General features: G+C 40.8%; 1 protein-coding gene across 2 annotated transcripts in view; it reads left to right on the top strand.

Moving 5' to 3' along the window:
- Positions 1-18,547, top strand: part of agrn (agrin) — a 217,163-nt gene that overhangs the window by 49,309 nt on the left and 149,307 nt on the right. The gene's annotated exons all lie outside the window — the stretch shown is intronic.

The raw sequence follows: 18,547 nt of genomic DNA, 5'->3' as shown, positions 1-18,547 counted from the left end.
AGCGTGTGTGTATGATAGAGGAGATGGGCAAGATTTATGATACTGTAAGTCTGTGGTGATTGTTCGTTTGTTGTGTGTATATGAGGTGGGTGGCTTTTGGTATGTCATATACATCATTGTAGTATTTTATTGCTGCTGAGCTTCAGGCCATTTCATTTACTATACACTTACTTTGGTCTCCTATAAGTTTTGTGCACATTTAATTTGGTGGAACTTCCTTGTTAGTATTTCTTTATCTCAGCAATAAATAAAATAGGTGGAATCGATGTAAATAATATATACATTTCATATTGTCAGTTTGACATGTGCCTTTATGCCATTACCACTGATTATTACATACGAAAAATGCTCTACTCCATGATCACCTGTCTGCCTCCTCATCTTTTTTCATCCACTTGCTGTGACTCATTCATCCCAGGCTTACCCTACTCTTACTGTTTCTTCTTTTTCCAAAACACTTCTGATTGTGATAGATAGTTTGCCTTTTTTCAACTTATTCCATTAATGATATTTTTTCTTCTGCTTTCTTTTTTCTCTTTCTTACGCTTCTTGAAGCCCACAAATATATTATTGCAGGTAAGCACTTGTTTTCCCTTCCTCTTCCTTGTTTTCTCTTCCAGTGCTTCTTTAATTTGTTTGCAGCTACTTAATCTTCATGTGTCCTGTTAAGGTTTGTGGTGAGAAGAGTAGAAGGGATTTGCTTCCTGATACATTTTATTTCTTAACATTAAACAATGTGTGAGGCATCCTTCAGCTTTTTACAGGCCTAAATAAGATGACAATCAGTATCAAAAGCTTGTAGATCAGTGCCACACCCGCACAGCATTGTCCACCCCTAGGGGGTCCCTGTTTACGTGCCTGTAGGACCTCCTTCTTTAGGGGAAGCTGTCAAGACTCATCTGAATGACAGTAGTTAAAGATGTGAACAACAACTTTCTGAATGCTCCATAGAGCACAGGGACAGATTGTCATGTGGTAATTCTGTTGCTGTTGGGCTAAATCACTTATATTTACATGTACATTACCTTAAATACGTGTTTATGTGCAACAGACATTCACTTGTCCAAGACTGCGTGTGGCATCAACCGTCACGCGAAGCTTTAGACGTTCTCGGCATTAGGTGGAGAGGATAAGGATAGGGGTGAGGTCAAAGGTCGTGTATAGTGGGGTTACAAAATCTCTGTTGCTTGCAACAGTGTGTGACCTGCTCAGTATCTGTTTCCTCTGGGATCTCATTAACTGCTGCACAGGATAACCAACCAACAAGCACCTGCGGGAGGAGGATGCTCTACAGCAGAGCTTGCAGGCTGGACTGAGTTTTTGCCCAAATGGTGTTTTGGAATACAGGATAATAATGAGGAGACATTTCCTCTCTGAGTCTGGTGTTGTTACCATTTCTGTACCATCCTGCTCTTTATTACTCCTTATGTTTGAATTTGATTATGACTCTGTAATATAAAAATACTGTATAAGATGGTAAAAGCATCTGCTATTATCTACTATCATACAGTCTTGTTTGGGTTTTAAACCCACATGAATTGTATAGAACCAACAGTGTTCCCGTTCCCACATAATCCTCTAGTTTGGACATGTTTCTTGTGCTTTGAATATTTTTTTGCTTTATCTCTTTTACTCTTGGATTCATTTGTTGTGTGTCACTGTAACTGCACAGTGAAACATGGAATCAACAAGGATTTAGTGGAAACAAATGTTTTCAGTTTTCATTTGCTGGACTTTTGTCACATCTGCATTTCCAGACAGCACCTTTTCCTTTGCTCTGTTGCAGTGCTTGATAGCACATGAAAGGCACATTCTGCTATGAGCTGCACAGGTCTCATCATTGACAGACCCTATTATCTGCACACCAGCTTTTCAGGCACCTTCTATTCAACAAGGAACAGGTAGTTTGGGCCTTTTCAAAAGCAACGCGTCATTAACAATGCATGCCAGTGGAGATGACATCTTTTGTAAGTTTAGCTGTGAATCAAGCAGATACCAATTTCCTTACCCAGCCAAAGACAGCTCCGTTGTTCCTCTTGTCCGCTCCAGTGATCCCTTTTTTTCTGAACCAGAATTCCATTATCAGCTCTTTAATGCGACTTTCTAATGTGAGAGGGTGCATTTATCTGCTGTCTAGTTTAGGAGGTCAGTCTGTGCACTAATCAGGACCGGAGGGTTACAGCCTGTAGCTTCTAGTTATTTCATTTTCTGGTCATCCATATTGAATAATAACCCATGTGCTAAATATTATCCAGCTTACTGATCAATAAATGGCAAATAAATATAAAGTTTTCACCTTTGCACATCGTATGCTTGTATTGCCCTGCTGGAGCATTTGTAGAGACACACCTTCTGACTGACAGCTGACAGTCATCTCATGTAAAAAGAGCTTTCTTCTTATTGTCCTCCTTCAGCTGAGCCCTGGACATTTTCTGGCTCTTTGTCTCCTTTAATGCTTTTGTTTAATTCAAAGAGACTTGAAATAAATGACCAGATTCACTGGAGAATCATTGTTTTTGTGAATTGTTTTAAAGCGGAGACTACACCAAAAATAGTGACCTTGTCTAGACAGCGTTTGTTGTGTGTTTTGTGTCCATTTGATCATTAGAAATCAACAATTAGACTTGGTGTTACACGGACAAGACAGTCGGAGTGATGAGGAAATGATGTTCAGATTGGAATGCAATAGATGATTATTATACTAATTGAAAATTAAAGAAAGTAAATAGGCCTTGAACTCTGCAGATTTCATCAAGGCATCCCATATAAGAAGCATTTTGATTAATATTTCTTTTAATAAAGATATACCTGTTCACTGTGGACCAAGCAGGCTGCAGCCCCATATGTGATCATAGACTGTTTATCACTATCACACCCATTGTCACCTTCTCTTCACTCTACTTCTCTTTGGTTTCCTCTTTCCTTCTTTCGTTAAGGTCAGCCCCCCTCCAGGAGGCCTTGGATTGGAGACATCCTCATCTATCTGTCTAACAGAAAACCTTCATGTAGTCAGGGCTGTCCTGACCTTCTTTATCAGCCCGTACTCAGATAAGAGGTTAATGAGCTGACCTGATCACAAAATAGACCAGTTTCAAGGACCGTACTAGTGGTCCTTGAAACTTTTCTGCCCAATAAGACCTAGAGCTAAATATTGCCATCTATTTCTGCCCACAGAGACAGTGCTGAACAAAGACACCACTCTGTTTTCAGCAGTGTCTTTAGGCGCTGTATTTATATGCAGTGCTAGTGATAGCAAAAGTGGCAGTTTCCCTCCAGCTCCACACACAGGGACACATCACAATCCTGACATTTCCATGTAATGTTCCTCCTGCACACAGCACACTGCTGGTGTCTCACAGTGGACATCTGGGATTTTTCATCTTCTTTGTGGTATATTGTCAGTATGGCTATCTCTGATTTACCCACCTGCACACACTCACAGTGAAAAAGTAGAAGTGAATAAACAAATTATTAAATATATAAGTAAAACAATTCATCATAGTAAATAAAAATGAGAAATTGAGAGTTAACTTACAGGAACACAGTCAAAATATTATTGTAGTTGTGTGGCAGCAGTGAGAAAACACAGGCCGAGGTAACATTCAGTTCAGTTGGAGTTTTGGAAAGATTAACATGGTTATTTCATTTGTTACTGTTGACAGTAAGTTTCCAAAGACATAGAGTCTGTAAATGTTGTTTTTGCGTGCCTTTCGTTTCCTTTCTGCTTATCCTAGCTCTTTGGGATTACTCTCGGTCAGCAAATATTATGTTTATCTTGTACATATGGTGTATCCATTTAAAGGTGTCTGGACCTTGGAGATTTACATGTCAGTTACTGCATGCTAGTATGCACAAGTATTTCTCTCCAAAAAGGTTTATGACTGTTTATTTCCATGGCTGTACATGTGCACATGGGTATTTATTTCCAGCTACATCAAATGAAACTGAATTGTGTATAGAGAGAATATTCTCTCAGCAGCATATGTTCAGTGGTGTGTAGCGAGGCCATGATGATAACTCCTACTCTTCCAGCACTTTAACAACTAGTGGTGTAACAATCTACAAGGGATTTGCAAACAGTGTAGAAGTATATTTGATCATAAACTCAGCCTAACTTTACAATAGTGTCACATAATATACAGAATACATGCAATTGTGAGAACTTTTTTTGTCCCTTGTGCAAAAAATGGCAGACAAAGCAAAGTGACAATCATAGATAGATATGAGAATAGTTTGAACTTCAGTGTCACACCTGTCAGTGTTTTTAGTATGTGATGATTAATACAATTTACAGTAGAACTTAGTAGGGCCCTAGTTCAGCCCCCACTAGGCTCAGGAGGTCATCATGGTTATATCATGTTTTAGTTGTGGTTACAACAATAAACGTTTGCACAATCATGTTTTGGTTAGGTTTAGGGAAATATTATAAATATATTTTTATGTGAGGGGTGAAAACTGATACGGTCTATTAAATAGTGTGGTGAATTCGTGGTTTTTACACTGCTCTGAGAGTTTATATTAGTTGGATTTTAGCTGCCCTTTTAAAAGATCTATTTCAGGTGCACATCTCCTGATTGACAACTATGACTTGCTCTGACTTATGCAAAATTATTGTTGCCCAGGGGCAAGGTTTATTGACTTAGACAAATTCCTTTTGGCAGCTCTAAAAACCACTGGCAGTCTGTCTTCTTGCCTGGTAAGGTTTAGTCAGGGCTATATTCTTCTCTTCCTTATTGGGAAGGTATCCCTCTCTAGTTCGTTCTCTGACACTCACTCAGACACACACACACACACACACACACACACACACACATACACCAAGTTAATTGACTTGGTTGGAACATAACCAAGGGTACTTGCAGTGATCCAAGCCAGTCTTTTCCCCTGCAGGCGTGAACACAATACTCTGTGCTCCACCTCACCCTCTCCTGCTAAAGCCAGTTATAGGCAGCACCTCAGCTGTGTTTACTATCCTCTCCTCTAGTATGTTCTCTGACCCACATGCAAACTCTTATCTCCAAGCCTCCCATCAGACTTTGTGCCATGGCCAAGCTCATTAGTTTGGCATATTCCTGCATCGTGTGTTGTTGCTTATGTCTGGTTTCTGCCTTAACTTGCTGTAACTGCTGTAAACAGCAGAAGACCACACCTACAGGAGTTAGGCTTCAGTGTGTAGATTACTTTATGGGCTCTGTGACAGTTTTACAGTTTATAAGTCATATGTGAACTGCTTTTGTTTATCCTGAAGGTAGTTTACAAAATAAATGAATTAATAAATGTTTTAATAAAAATTAGAATAATGTGCCATTACCTAAAATTTGCCCCTGAAATAAAACAGTATGCAAGTTTCAGATACACACACCATTTTGATTAAATTAAGTTTTATTTTCAGGAATAGATTTTCTTAATCCTCGTGCTATGTAAATTTGTATTAAATAAAACATGTGATCCTTTGAGGGAAACATATATTTTAATATTGACAATGTACTTCTTATGCCATGGATCCAGTTTATAGCACATACAGTTTATTGACAGTTTGACTCAGTTAATGAACTTCATAGGTTTCTCACTGATTGATTCATGGAGTAGTAAATAAGATAAAGGTCTGTAGACTGATTAAGAGGCTTTTTTTTTGCATTTGCTGCCATCTCATGGCTGTGAGCTGAATAGTACAAAATACCTGTCGTCTTCTTCAGTAGACTGTGTGAAACCTGTAGTACAGTAATCAGAGATAATTCTCTAGAAAACTAGAATTATTGTAGATAAATACATAATTGTTTGAATGATCTAAAAGGAATTTGTTCTCTGGTAGGTTTGCTGTAGACCATCACACCACTTCTCAGGCCATTAAAGTGAACTTTAAATCATTTCAATTGTCTAAAAAACCCCAGGTTAGATTTGTGCTAAATTGTAAGTGTTCTTTACCGACTATTTTTTATTGTTGTTTTGTGTTGTCCTGGGGGTCCAAAACATGCCTTTTCTAGTCTGAAGGTAGCTAATAAATGAAGCACGACACAGCATGAAGAAGGAACAAAGAGAAAAGAAAACACATTAAAAATAACTTGTGGTTTTTGCTGTGTTGAGATCAGCAGCTCTACCAGATTACTCTTAAAGCTTTCTGTTTTGTGCCACTTTAAAAAATGAATATTCTCTACAGGAATTTCTGTTTATAAGCCCCAGAGGAACCCACATCTTTGGGCTAAGAGTTTAGGCTTGGTTAATTAACTCAGGACCAACCAGGTCCAGGTGAGCAACACTGAATTTCTGTGTGATAAAATTTAAGTCTGTAGCCTCCATGTTGCTTTACATGGTTCAACAGATGATGACTTTAGCACCATCAAACATGGAGAAATAGCATCCCTAATATGATTGAAATACACACATTTCACAAGAGGTTTGTTGACTTGTGTTTCATCATGCCCTGGTGTTTTCTTAATTCTGTGTCAAAGGCTGAAGAGTTGAATGCCAGTCTTCAAACTTGTTGTGTCAAGTTGCTAGGACAGCTAGATACACTAGGGGGCACAAATGCTCCAACACAGTGTACAGGGAGGTGGCTCCACCATCTGATCAACCCCACCTTAATCCCTCGGTTTGGAGAGTCCAAAACCTGCGCAGCGCCCTCATGCTGTCCCGCTCCTCTCTGGGGTCACACTCGTCAGGGCTTCACATAATACAATCACAGCAGACTGAGGACATTATCATTCAGATACATACATTCCACATGAAAAACTACTGCTCAGGCAAAATCTGCTGTCACAGTGGTATTTTAGTTTAATGATGTTTTTTTTATGGTGCCTCTGTTCTGTAGAAAGAAATGCAGAGCGAGAGAGAGTGACAGGAATGAGGAATGAGGGGGGTTAGGCTGTGAGATTGATTTGAACCAGAAATATTATGAGCACCTACCATATTATAGACACCCTGATTGTTAAAAGGAATAAAATGGGGAGGGAAACTTTGAAAGAAGGGCGGTGGTCCATGCACATTCATATTTAATTTATCATTTGAGCTGCTGTTGCATCAGCGCCTGTCATTCTAGTGGTGAGTGGCCAGTCCATAGTCTCCTTCCTATTGGGCTGCACTGCTGGGGTTATTATGTTGCCAAGGGCAGGTCCTCCATTGTAGCCCAGCAGGTCAGGGACATTAGAATATCTAGGTTATGGTAATCTAATCTTCACTCATGATCGCACCTACTGTATAGGCATAGGGCTGCTGAGAAGGGATATGGGTGTCTGTGTATGCACGTGCCTATGGGCATGCTAAGTAGGTATATGCGGATTGGGGGTGAGGCTACTCACACACCATCTGGTGTGCGAGCCTCATCACTCTACGCCCTGTCCTTCTCCAGACTAAGAGCCCAGCTCTGAGTCTCTGACCCAGAATTCTTACCCTGCCCCATCACAGCACACACGCCAATGCCCTCCTCCCTTGCTAAATGCCCCCCGTCACCCCCATTTCCTCTTCAGGACAGACGGCCTCATGGGAGAAAAACAGGGTGAGGTCTCCATTAGTAAGCCTGCCCCTGATGTGCGATTGTGATGTTGCATTCATAGACCTGCTCTGAAGAAAAATGGGGATTGAAAGCGATGGCGTCAGCTGGGGTGGCTAAAAGTGTTACAGAGGGCACGAGGTTGCTCTGCCCACATGGGGTAAAATGTGTTTCCACATAGAGATGGCAAACAGTCTAAATCTTTAGATATGCTGTAGTGAGAAAATATGAATTAGAGCCAAGCCGAAACTTTGATTTTGACATGTACATCAATATTTTTGAGTTTAATGCATCTGATTGGGATTTAAACATATGCTGATATTAAGTAGCCGATCATACAATTGCACTAATTGCACATATAGATACATTTCTTGGCATTTTGGCTGCCAGCATATTCAGATTTTTTTTTTTGCAGTAACCCAGATCCTCTTTATCTGCCCCTCCCTCCCCCATATATCCATCTGCTTTACCTCTGTCACTCTTCCAGCTTCCCATTGAAGTCCCTGTCTCACCCTGGATCCACTCTGCTGTCCCCAATACACCCATCCAACCATCCATCCATCCATCCATCCATACACAGATTCTCTCCTTAGGCACTGACCCACTGGGGGCTTTGTGTGAATCCAGGCCACACCCAGTGTAGAGGACCCAATTTTGTCTTGTTTGTCACACCAAGCAGTGCTGGAGGCCTCGCTGTGCTGCTAAACCTACACAAACACATTCAGCTCAGAAACATGGTCCAGTGCTCCGTTCACATCTTTGACGTCCGAACAATTAGATATTGCCACATTTAAAAGTAAGAAAGAAAAGCAGCCGCCCCAAGTAACAGACTGTGTGTACGCTTGTATATATGATGGTTTTAATCACCGTAGTAGCACAGTGTATGCTTGTCTCTTTTTTTTCAGTACCAATTAACATCATTGACAGTGATGAATTTTGATTTTGACACGTTGGCTTTCATGCAGTGTTGTTGCCCCATGCTGTAACAGCGAGGAGGCTTGTTTGTGACAGAGCTGGGGAAATAACAACGCAGCATATGGGGCTTTATGATCGAACTGTAAGCATCCAAAATACTTTCACTTTAATGGAAAGCATGCCCCATCAAGTAGGGTGTGGGAGGCAGCATCTAAAAGCCATTAACAGCCAGGCTTCCACTGAATCCTTAATGACTACGTGTTGAAAATAATGCGTCCAGAACGGCACCAGTGTTTGAAATGATTGTTGATCAAATGGAAAAAATGGCAAACAGTGCCCTTTGGCTTTCACTCTATTTTCAAAACTAAACAGTATTTGTCTGAAAGACAACTGCGTGTTGTTTGAATAATTCCTCCACCTGATTCTCCACCATCCTTGGGGGTCATTTGGAAATGACTCATGAAATTTCAAGTTCTCCATTTTAATTTCCTCAAGTGTCTACTCTCATTATCACCAAAATTAAGCTATAATCCATTGTATGGTAAATTGAATAAATTGGTTTGGGGATTTATTTAACAGCGTACCTTATTTATGAGGTGATTGCGCCCTGTGGCAAGCCTCATTTCTTATTTCAAAAAAGATTATAGCTCCCTAATTGATAAGATAAACAGGCCATTACGGTGTTTCTTTGCTAAACCTTGCAAACTGAACTGGATTTTTACTTCACATCATGTAAGACTAATCCATCTCCTCATTTCTTAATGTAGTGCATGTAACAAGGCAACATTGTTATCAGACCCTTTCAATTATGATGTGTACTCCAGGCTAAATAATTATGTGTTCAAAGCAGAAAGATCTATTCCTGCTTTTGGACTGAATGTTAAAGTAGGCCTATTAAAGTCACATTATTTGGACTCACTATTGTGATGTTACTGGGGTAAATGGGAGTGTTGGAGGAGAGATTACAGACATGGAAATCCATTAAGGGCCAGCAGAGTGAAGAAGGTGGAAACTGCTGCTGGGAAAAACGTTGGGGAGGTGGGTAAGGGACATGTCGCAGAGGTAGATTGGCCTAATTGGCACTTTTGGCTGTGCTGTCACATACCTGCTTAATTGGCGTGCCGAGAGGTCGGGAAGAATATAAGCAGGGGCTCAGGAGCAGGTGGCCTATGTCTACAAGTGTGTGGGAATCATGTTTGTGTGAGTGGTGGTGGGTATTGATGGAGCTCAGAGTACATCTTTCTGAGAACCAGAGAGATAGATAGAGCGTCAGCTCATCAGCATAAAGCATTAAACATTTACGCTGACCTACAAACGCTGACAACCCCTTCAGTCACTCCTATCACTTCTCCTCCCTGTGTTTTATATCCTCTGCGCCCATCTTGCAGTTCCCCTCTCCATGCATACATAAACTCAGCCACATCAGCTCTGTTTTCTTTGGGAGATAATGAGGACTCGGCAGGGGAAACTCGAGAAATTGGTGGTTTGGGTAGTGAATGAGGGATGCTGGGTTGGGGTCTCGTTAAAATAAAAGGAGCTCTTTAGGTTTGAGACAGTGGCAAAGTGGCAAATCTGATGCTCAATGTACACTCTCACTTCAGTAAACTACTCTACTTCTGTAAAAGAGCAGCACACTTCATGACCTTCTTTTATTTTGGAGAAACAACGTCCACTTCTGGTATTTTTCCATCTTTACTTTACAATCAACTATAATATTTAAATAGTTTTTTGAATCTCCTTATTTACTTTGGGTTTCAGAGGGGATTTTATTGTTTAATGAAGGTCTAATCCATACTATTCAAGGCTTTTGCCTTCTAACAAGAATTATTTCTGGGAAATGCCCAATGTTCAGCTGTATAAAGATTCTCTTTTTTGTTATGGCCTCATTTGGCAGTTTGTGTAATGAAATAGGGACATTTTTAGATCAAAATCTTTGTCTCATTGTTATTAAAGACATAGGCATGAATTGATCAGCAGCTGCACTTCAGAAATGTCAACACCAATGTTTTTCCTTACGTCATGATTTAATGCAGAAAGCATTCCATGGAGATGCAGCAGCTGTAGCTTTTACTCATGCAGCTCTGTGGTTTTTAGGGAAACAAATGGGAGAGATGCAGACTGTTTATCATGATCGACTGCAGATGTCTTTTTGTGGCCAGTGCACTCTGCTGTGGAAATGGTTTGGGCAGTGAAAAAGGGAAGAAAAATACAACATGGATAAAAAGGGGAAATGAGAGTCTTTCTAGGTCTGTCTCTCTCGTTCTCGTTCTTTCTCGGTCCATCGGTGGTCTGTAATAGACGTGATGAAAATTGATTTCCAGGTGAATTATTTTCCATGCCCCTCAGTCTCAGGGAGACAATAATCTTTTCCCCTTCCCCCTCTTTGAGAGGTCTGTGTGACTCTCAGGATGTCCTTTGCTGTCTGTCTTCCAAGAAGGACTGCTTTAATTGTCGATTTCAATATTCTGGACTGTTTCACTGCAAACCTTCCCGCTCAGTGTTCAGCACTACCTGTCTATTAGGCAGCTGATTCACTGATCGATAAGATGAAGAGCGACGTGAGGAAAGAGCAAAGCTGGAATCACTAAAGAAGAAGAATGATTTTAAAGGGCAAGAGCGTCCAAATGATTTCTTTTCCTTTAACTAGATAGCAGTCTCAGTTCTTCCATCTACAGTTATCTTCTTGTTAATCCCTCTTCTAGTCGTAGCCTTCTGGGTAAATGGCAACACAAATTTTGTGAGTTTTAGAAGAAAAGCCAGCACAAGAAAATGATCATCCCTTTGAATGAGGCTTTATCATCAGCATCTGCCTCTGTTTTCCTGGGTTTTAATCAGTCCTTGGAGGTCATTCACTTTGTTTCTTCTTTGCCTATCCAAAGCAGAAGCTAAAAGTCTACAGTGTGCTTTATTGACAACAGAGGAAGACGTGGTCGATGAGTCAACATTATTGACTTGGGGATATAGGACTGAGCAAAGATAAACTCTGCTGAAGGGATGATCAAGCTTACTCTAAGTTATGTCTTGCATCATCAGCTATTTGGGCTTTGAAGCCAAATCCTGCTTTGAGCCAAGGTCAGACATCTGGGCTTTTCAGGTTAGACTATCCTGAAGTTACACAGCCCAGTAGACATTATACAGTATACCTACATACATATACTGTATATATACATTTGTACCTCTTTTCAACTAATGAATAACACTAAAGCATCAACTACCATATAACCAGTATCATGAATCATGTGTACTTCCTGCAAAATCTGACTGCTGAAGTCCTCAACACTCTGTATATGGTATTTTTATGAACTGTAATGTGAGATAAAGGTCAGCACAATAGTACTTTGGACATTACCATGTTAGTTGGATGGACAAACAGGAAGGGTTGCAGCTAATGGATAGTTTCATAAATAGTTAATCTGTCGATTTTTAGTTTTGATCAATCCATTAGTTATTTGACTACAAATGTCAGAACACTGTTAAAATATAAGGACTGTAAAACACAGATAATCTTGAATAAATTAACTATATTTTGCATAGAATGAATGTACTCAGTTTCCTAATTCTTCCACTTCTATGTCAACATTTCGCTTCAGGACGTATATTGGCTGGTGATGTGGTATTCAGGCTTTTAGCCAGAACTCATCCAGCTGCGTCTCACTTCCTGAGCCTCATCCAGGGGTTGGAGCCAGCAGGCCAGGCAGGCAGGCTGTCTTTCCCCACCATGAGCAGCTCCCCTGGGGGCTATCTCACCCGAAATCCCTCCCTCCCAATCTCAAACACACAGCAGCTCAAGAGCCTGACACCAGCTCTCTGACCTGCCAGCACAGTGAGCTCCATACAGCAATGTAGACACACACGTGCACACTTCAGCCTCCGCATGCCGCTCTCCTCTGCAGACAGTGGGTTCTCAAAGGTTACACTGCTCAATTTCTTTCCCTTTTTTCCCACTCTGGTCCATCCTCTATCTTGGCAGGAGCTGCTTGCACCTCTCCCACCAGCCATTACCCTCTTGCTGTTTCTCCCGTACTCTCACCCTTTCAACTCCTTGCTGTCATTCCAGCTCCCCTGTGTTTTCTTCTCTCGCTCTCTGTTCATTCATCCTTTTCAAACTCTTAACATCTAATGCCTCTTTTTTTTTTTACTTACTGCACCTGAATCTTTTTAGCATCTCTCTCTCTCTCTTCCTCACACCTCTCACCCTTTGCTGTCTTCAAAACTCCAACTGCTCCCCCCGTTGAAGCTGTAGGTCTATTCAGCATGCCTGGCCTCCTTTAACCTTCCCCCCAATCTCTCACTCTCTCTCCGTCTACCACTCTGCTCTTTCAACTCTGCACTAATTTGCCTCCTCCTCCTCTGAGCTCGGCCCTGGCTCCAACTCCTTTTCCCCTGAGATGTGATTGCCTACAGAGTGTATGTCAGAGTGAGTGTGAGGTAGCATGTGTGTGGAGAAGTTTGATTGTGTGTCTCTGTGATAGAAAGTGTGCACAGATGAGTTAAACTTATGTGCGTGGGTGCATGCGTGTGTTTGAGAGAATAAAAAAGCAAGAAGAAAATAGGAATTTATACAGTTAAGAGTTCAATATTCAGTGTTTGTGTGTAAGCTGTGTGTGGCTGAAGCTTCAACCCCCCTTTGCGCTTGTAATGAAGCAGATTGCATTAACAGGACGTGGGTGCCATGGGAGCTTGATATGATGAGCCACAGGTTTAACACCCCCTCCCACACACACTCACACACACACACACACTGCCCCACTGTCTCCCTCAAGGCAACTCACCAGCTAGCAAATCATTTATCACGCAGTAATGGCTCTGATGATCTCTTTCTCCCTCTCCCCATCTTTCCACTTAAGGGGTTTGCCCTAGATTCTCAATCACAGGGCTACAACACATACGTACATTCTAAAAGGGTGTACACACATGGGGGAGCCATCTTAACGCTGCTCAAGGTGCTACTCTCACCAAAAATACACTTGTCTAATCAGCCGAAATCAAAAAGTCGTGCTTTCCAAGATGAAAGTGTGGTAAAGAAAAAGACAAACTGTAACAAAATGATTGGCTTCAAAAATTATTCAACAACCATTTTAAAAATTAGTTTAGTCTAGCATGAACATTTATTCTTGAATGTGGAATTAGTAGTGTTGCCAAGTAAACTTGCTTTAACCATATCTTCAATTCTACTAAAGTTAGTTAGGAGATGAGTTTATCAGCTGATAAAAAATTCAGCTTGTATTATACTGGTTAGTGTAGCTGAGAAAAACTGGACTTCGGGAAACAGCTCTCCTGGCTTTATTACATATTACATGTTTTTAATCCATACAAAAACTACTTCAGGGTTGTGTATGACTAGAGCTGTGTGCTATTGTTTGCTATTATATGGCATTTCAGATGATAAAATATCAAAATGAAAATAATCAGGAGATGATAATAAAAATAATCTCTAATAATTGAAATGATACATATTTATTTAAACTTTAGTATTTAAACATATATGTTTGTGAATGTTTTGACACAGCAATGATTCTACTTAGGTCTCTATGTTTAGTAAATCTTTCTGGTAAAGATTCCTCAAATTCAAAGGATTGATTGATGCTTTTGGTTTGTGCAGTAAGAATAAAGGTAGTGTGTTGTTAGCATTAGCAGTAATAACCACCAAGGCTGAACGGACAAAGAAAAGAACGTCATCGAAAAAAGAAAATCCAAGGAAAAGGACATCACTGTAGGCACTACAAAAATGACTATAATCTTCAAAAATGGAAAGATAAATACAAAAAAAGAAACTCAAGGATTACTACTTGAGTGAAATCCTGTGTTGCAGACAGCAGTGGGCAAATGCTTCTTCTTAAAAGAACAGGACTCACCAGTGTTAGATCTGTATTCTCTCTCTTATCCCTGTGGAACCATTAGGTATAAAGCTTCACGGACTGGCCTGATTGGTAAATATGCTGCATACAGGTTCTTAATCCTCAGAATTCAAAAACAGTTTAATCTCTCTGACATTTTGGGGATACCAATATATAATAATTGCATAGTGCTGCATAAGAATCTCATGAATATGGATATATTGTAAATATCTTGATGCGTAGCATTTAAAGTTCCTGTTGCTGTAAGCCTAATGGATTTGAAACTTGATGAAACCTGCCTGCATATGCACGCTGCCCACTTGCTCTGGTATAATGTGCAAGTAATGCCCCTATGAGAAAGCGCTGTGGCCTGTTGGTGCTCCACTATTAGTAACGATGGCATAGATCTCATGACGGCCAATCAGGCAAGCTGTTGAGCACCTGATTCATTTGTGGCTGTGGAGAGGCGAGACATACGATCTAGCCTCTAGTCCCCAGGGAGCCACCAAGCCCTGCAAGGGCTTGTAAGGGTCATATGGCAAAGATCTGGATTTGCTCAAGAGGTAGAGGGGGGGGTGGGGTTGCCGTTGGAAATATGAGCGGAGGATTGGGACTCAAAGTGGAGAGGCGAAGAAAGAAGAAGAAAGACAATATTGGAAAAAGGCTCACCATTTTCCCCCTGTTTTGGATGCAGGCAGTGTTGTGTCCTGGCCTGTGCTTTGCCAGTGTAGAAATTGCCAGTATGTTATCATTCAGGAAATGTAGTGGCATGCGGAGAAATGAAAGGGAGAGGTAAAACTGACAGAATGCAAATGACTCGCAGGTGTTGGAATGGAAATGAAATGAATGGCAGATGAGGTGTTTCTGCTCACCTTATAGAAATACAGTGACAGAAGTGACCCAAATTGTCTAAAGCACCGCTGCAAATCACTGCACGCAAAGCCTCGGCTTGTTTCTCTTCCTCTTCCTCTCACTTTTTTTCACACTGTATCTAAGTCTCTTTTCTCTCCTTCTCTTCCTTCTTTCACAATCAGTTTTCTCTCTTTTCTCCTTCCCTCTCTGCCCCCGTCACTGAAATGGCTTTCGAAATGAAATCTCACAAATCACCATTTTTCAAGCCACAGCATGGTGTTTTCTGCATACAAGGTGTTACCATAGCAACAGGGCAATAATTCATCCCTCTGCTGTCTTGTACAGATCGTGTTGCATGAATTTGGCATGACATATGAGACCTGGGATATCATTTATGCTTTCTGTTTCTGCTCCGATGGACTGATGCAACTGTTTGGGACTTGTCCTGCAAAGGAATTGGGAGCTTGTCTTCTGGTGTTGTGGTGAAGGTTTTATATGCACATGGTATGTGGGAGGTTCACGATGTGAGAATGAGCCACTATACATGTGTTGATCCTGCATAGACATAAATCCTGCCTTTAACACCTGTATGCCTTCACTGGTTAGATCAGGAACCCCATTGTCTGAAGCTGCGAAGTTGCTCAATAAGAAAGAGGGATTTCTCATTTTCTTATTAGCCATTTGCTCAAAGAGAGAGGAGACGAGAGGAGAGCTGCTTCGCTTTGACCCAGTGTCCAGAATTTGTTGTTTACTCTGCAGATTAATATGTTCCCCAGGATGCCATTGGTGCTGCTGGCTTCTAAATGTCTCCTTCAGTTCCTTGGCGTGATTCTTGCTGCCGTTGTTCCTCTTCATTTGCCTCGAATATCAGTTTGTTACCCAGATGAATTATGGATGAAGCCGCTTGTTGCCTCGGTGACACGTCAAGCTCATCATTGTCATGTGTTTTCTTGCAAAAACCAGGTCCACTGCCCCCCCCCCCTATTTCTGGCTGACAGACGAGTTGACACATTGAGACACTCTGCTCCTGCCATGATTTAGTGTTGGCTGTTGTGCACAAGTTGATGAAGAGTGAAGGCCACGAGAGAAGGACATGAAGAAATCTATACGTACAAAGGGCCAAAGTCCCTATGATTGATTAAGATTAAGTTTTGCTTGGTCATGTACCCTCCTGTCCTGTACTGCGAGCGTCATCCATCCATCCATACATACAGTGCATCCTTTACCTTTATATTCACACTCAGGGACGTGGCAGCTTCAAACTATGGTGGTGTCCTTTGGTGAAAAACGAAATCCCATCAAGGTTCACCTGGTGTACTGAGTAGATCACAACCACGTGTTATATAAATGTGCATCTCTGCATGTCTGTCAAACCAGAACTATAGAAGAACTACAGAAGAACACATACAGTATGAACACTACACAGAAAGGATTAGAAAACTCTATTCTGTAAACATTACTAGTAAATCATAGAGACAGTTACTGTACTAATGATAAAACACGTCTAATTTTTAGTTGGCTCCAGACCTAAAACTCACAAAAAACTATGCGTTTTAACAACTTGAATTTCATGTTATGTTTTATAAATCTGCTTTTTGAGGTTGCACTGTACCTCCACCTTTGTCAAAGCTAGTTGGAAGCTAAAATTGAGACCAGTTACCGGGGAAGATTGAGGTTTTTCTCCCGTGACCCAGCATTGAAAAGAATGAATCTTTATTGATCTCTGTGGAGAAATTCTCTTTTCTATTTTACCCTCCAAGTTGGAGATCTGAGGTCAGGCTCAGTCGCAGGACACTGCTGCAGAGTTGGTGCAGTCTTGCTCAAGGACACTTTCGCAGGCCGCTATATTTGCCCATGCAGCTGGGGTTTCCACCCAATCAGATTGAGGTAAATGACTTAACTGTGAACGGTTAAAAAGGAGGTCATAAAACACCAGTAAACCCTTCAAAGTAACTCTGGCAGAAATCTTTTTTTTTCTGATGTGAAACTTTTTTTTGAAGAAGGAATTATAAAACATTTATGAACCATCTGCTTTTCATCCTCTTATACCTTTTTGTTGCAAATTTTCAGCAGCCCATTTATTTGAACCCTGTGGCATTAGAAAGAAGAAACGTGTCTGTCTGTGCCTTTATCTATGTCTAATTCTCTGTCAAGTGTGTAAATATCAAATCATTGCATTATGTTGTGTAAATGCGTGTGTTTAAGAGTCTCGGTGCATTGTGTGGGTGGATAGGAAGCTGCTAAAGCCTTGTTGTTAACAAGAGTTGTCTCAGGGTTACAGGAGTGTGTATTGCAGTCTGTCAGCTGGCTGAGGAGCCTGATGATGGTTCTTTACTGGGTGCTCTCTGCTTTCTCCATCCAGTAATAACCCTCATACAGCAGTCCAATCTAGTTTACTTTCCCTGCACCAGCAGAATACTAACAATGGTAATGGTGGTCATAATGTCTGGCATTCATTTTGTGTTCACACTGTGTCTTGCTTTGATGTTTCAATTAGGAGTGCCACTACAGACTCATGTTCAGTTTAGCTGTGTAGCTGGGTTTTTGTTTGGAATATAGAAAATAGTGAGAATCTTTATCACAATACTCAGACACAACACATTAAAATTGCTTGTTCAGTCCAAAAACTCAAATATAATCAATAAACCACCGACATCAGTAACTTTAAGGCTCAATCGAGAGACTGTTCTCCTAAGAAGCACGACGGGTTTCACCAAGTGCAACATATTGACATGTTAAAATTAAGGTGACAAGGCCCTTTACCAGCCATAGTAATTATGGCAAGAACAAACAAAAACTGTTCTGTGGTGTTTTCGAACAACGACACAGTGCTTTTTTAGGGCTCTGGCAACTCTGTTGTGTGTTCTACTTTTCTGAGGGTGTGTTGTGTTAAACATGGTATTTTCCTCTTTTCCTTACCTCCCCTTCTCTGACTTTTCAGATATATCTGCCCTGACCAGACACACTTACAGTAGTGGAGAATTGTTTGTACAAGTCAGTTTTTGTACAATGTGTTAAACACACATTGTAAATAATAGTGAAAACAAGACCAAGATGATCAAGTCCTTTACGTCGATTAGTAAACTGACTCTACTTCGTTGCTTTGCTGTAGCTGAACTGTGTTAGAGCACATTTGCACAAAAGCCTTTGATAATGGACAAACGCTGTATTCTCTCATTCAATTTAGGACTTGCCAATTAAATATACCCGTTGTTTTTTCATTGACTAATTGATTAATTGAGCACCCATTAAGGTTTTTACCTAGTACACACCACATCTGTTTCCAGTCCAATTTGTCTGGAGACAGTGCTTTGGTTGGCTCCTTCTGCGCATGTTTTTTTGTTTCTGTGTATATCTCTGCATGCACTTTTCATGGATCAGTATCATTTCATTGACACCTGCTTGCTAATAGTCAGTGTACCTTGTGTGTATTTACGCTTGAACTTCATCTGTTTTT

This window comes from Anabas testudineus, chromosome 7 (genome assembly GCF_900324465.2).
Source record: "Anabas testudineus chromosome 7, fAnaTes1.2, whole genome shotgun sequence".
NCBI classification, from domain to species: domain Eukaryota; kingdom Metazoa; phylum Chordata; class Actinopteri; order Anabantiformes; family Anabantidae; genus Anabas; species Anabas testudineus.
Note: the sequence above shows the minus strand (reverse complement) of the source record. Positions and strands in the feature narration are given on the sequence as shown.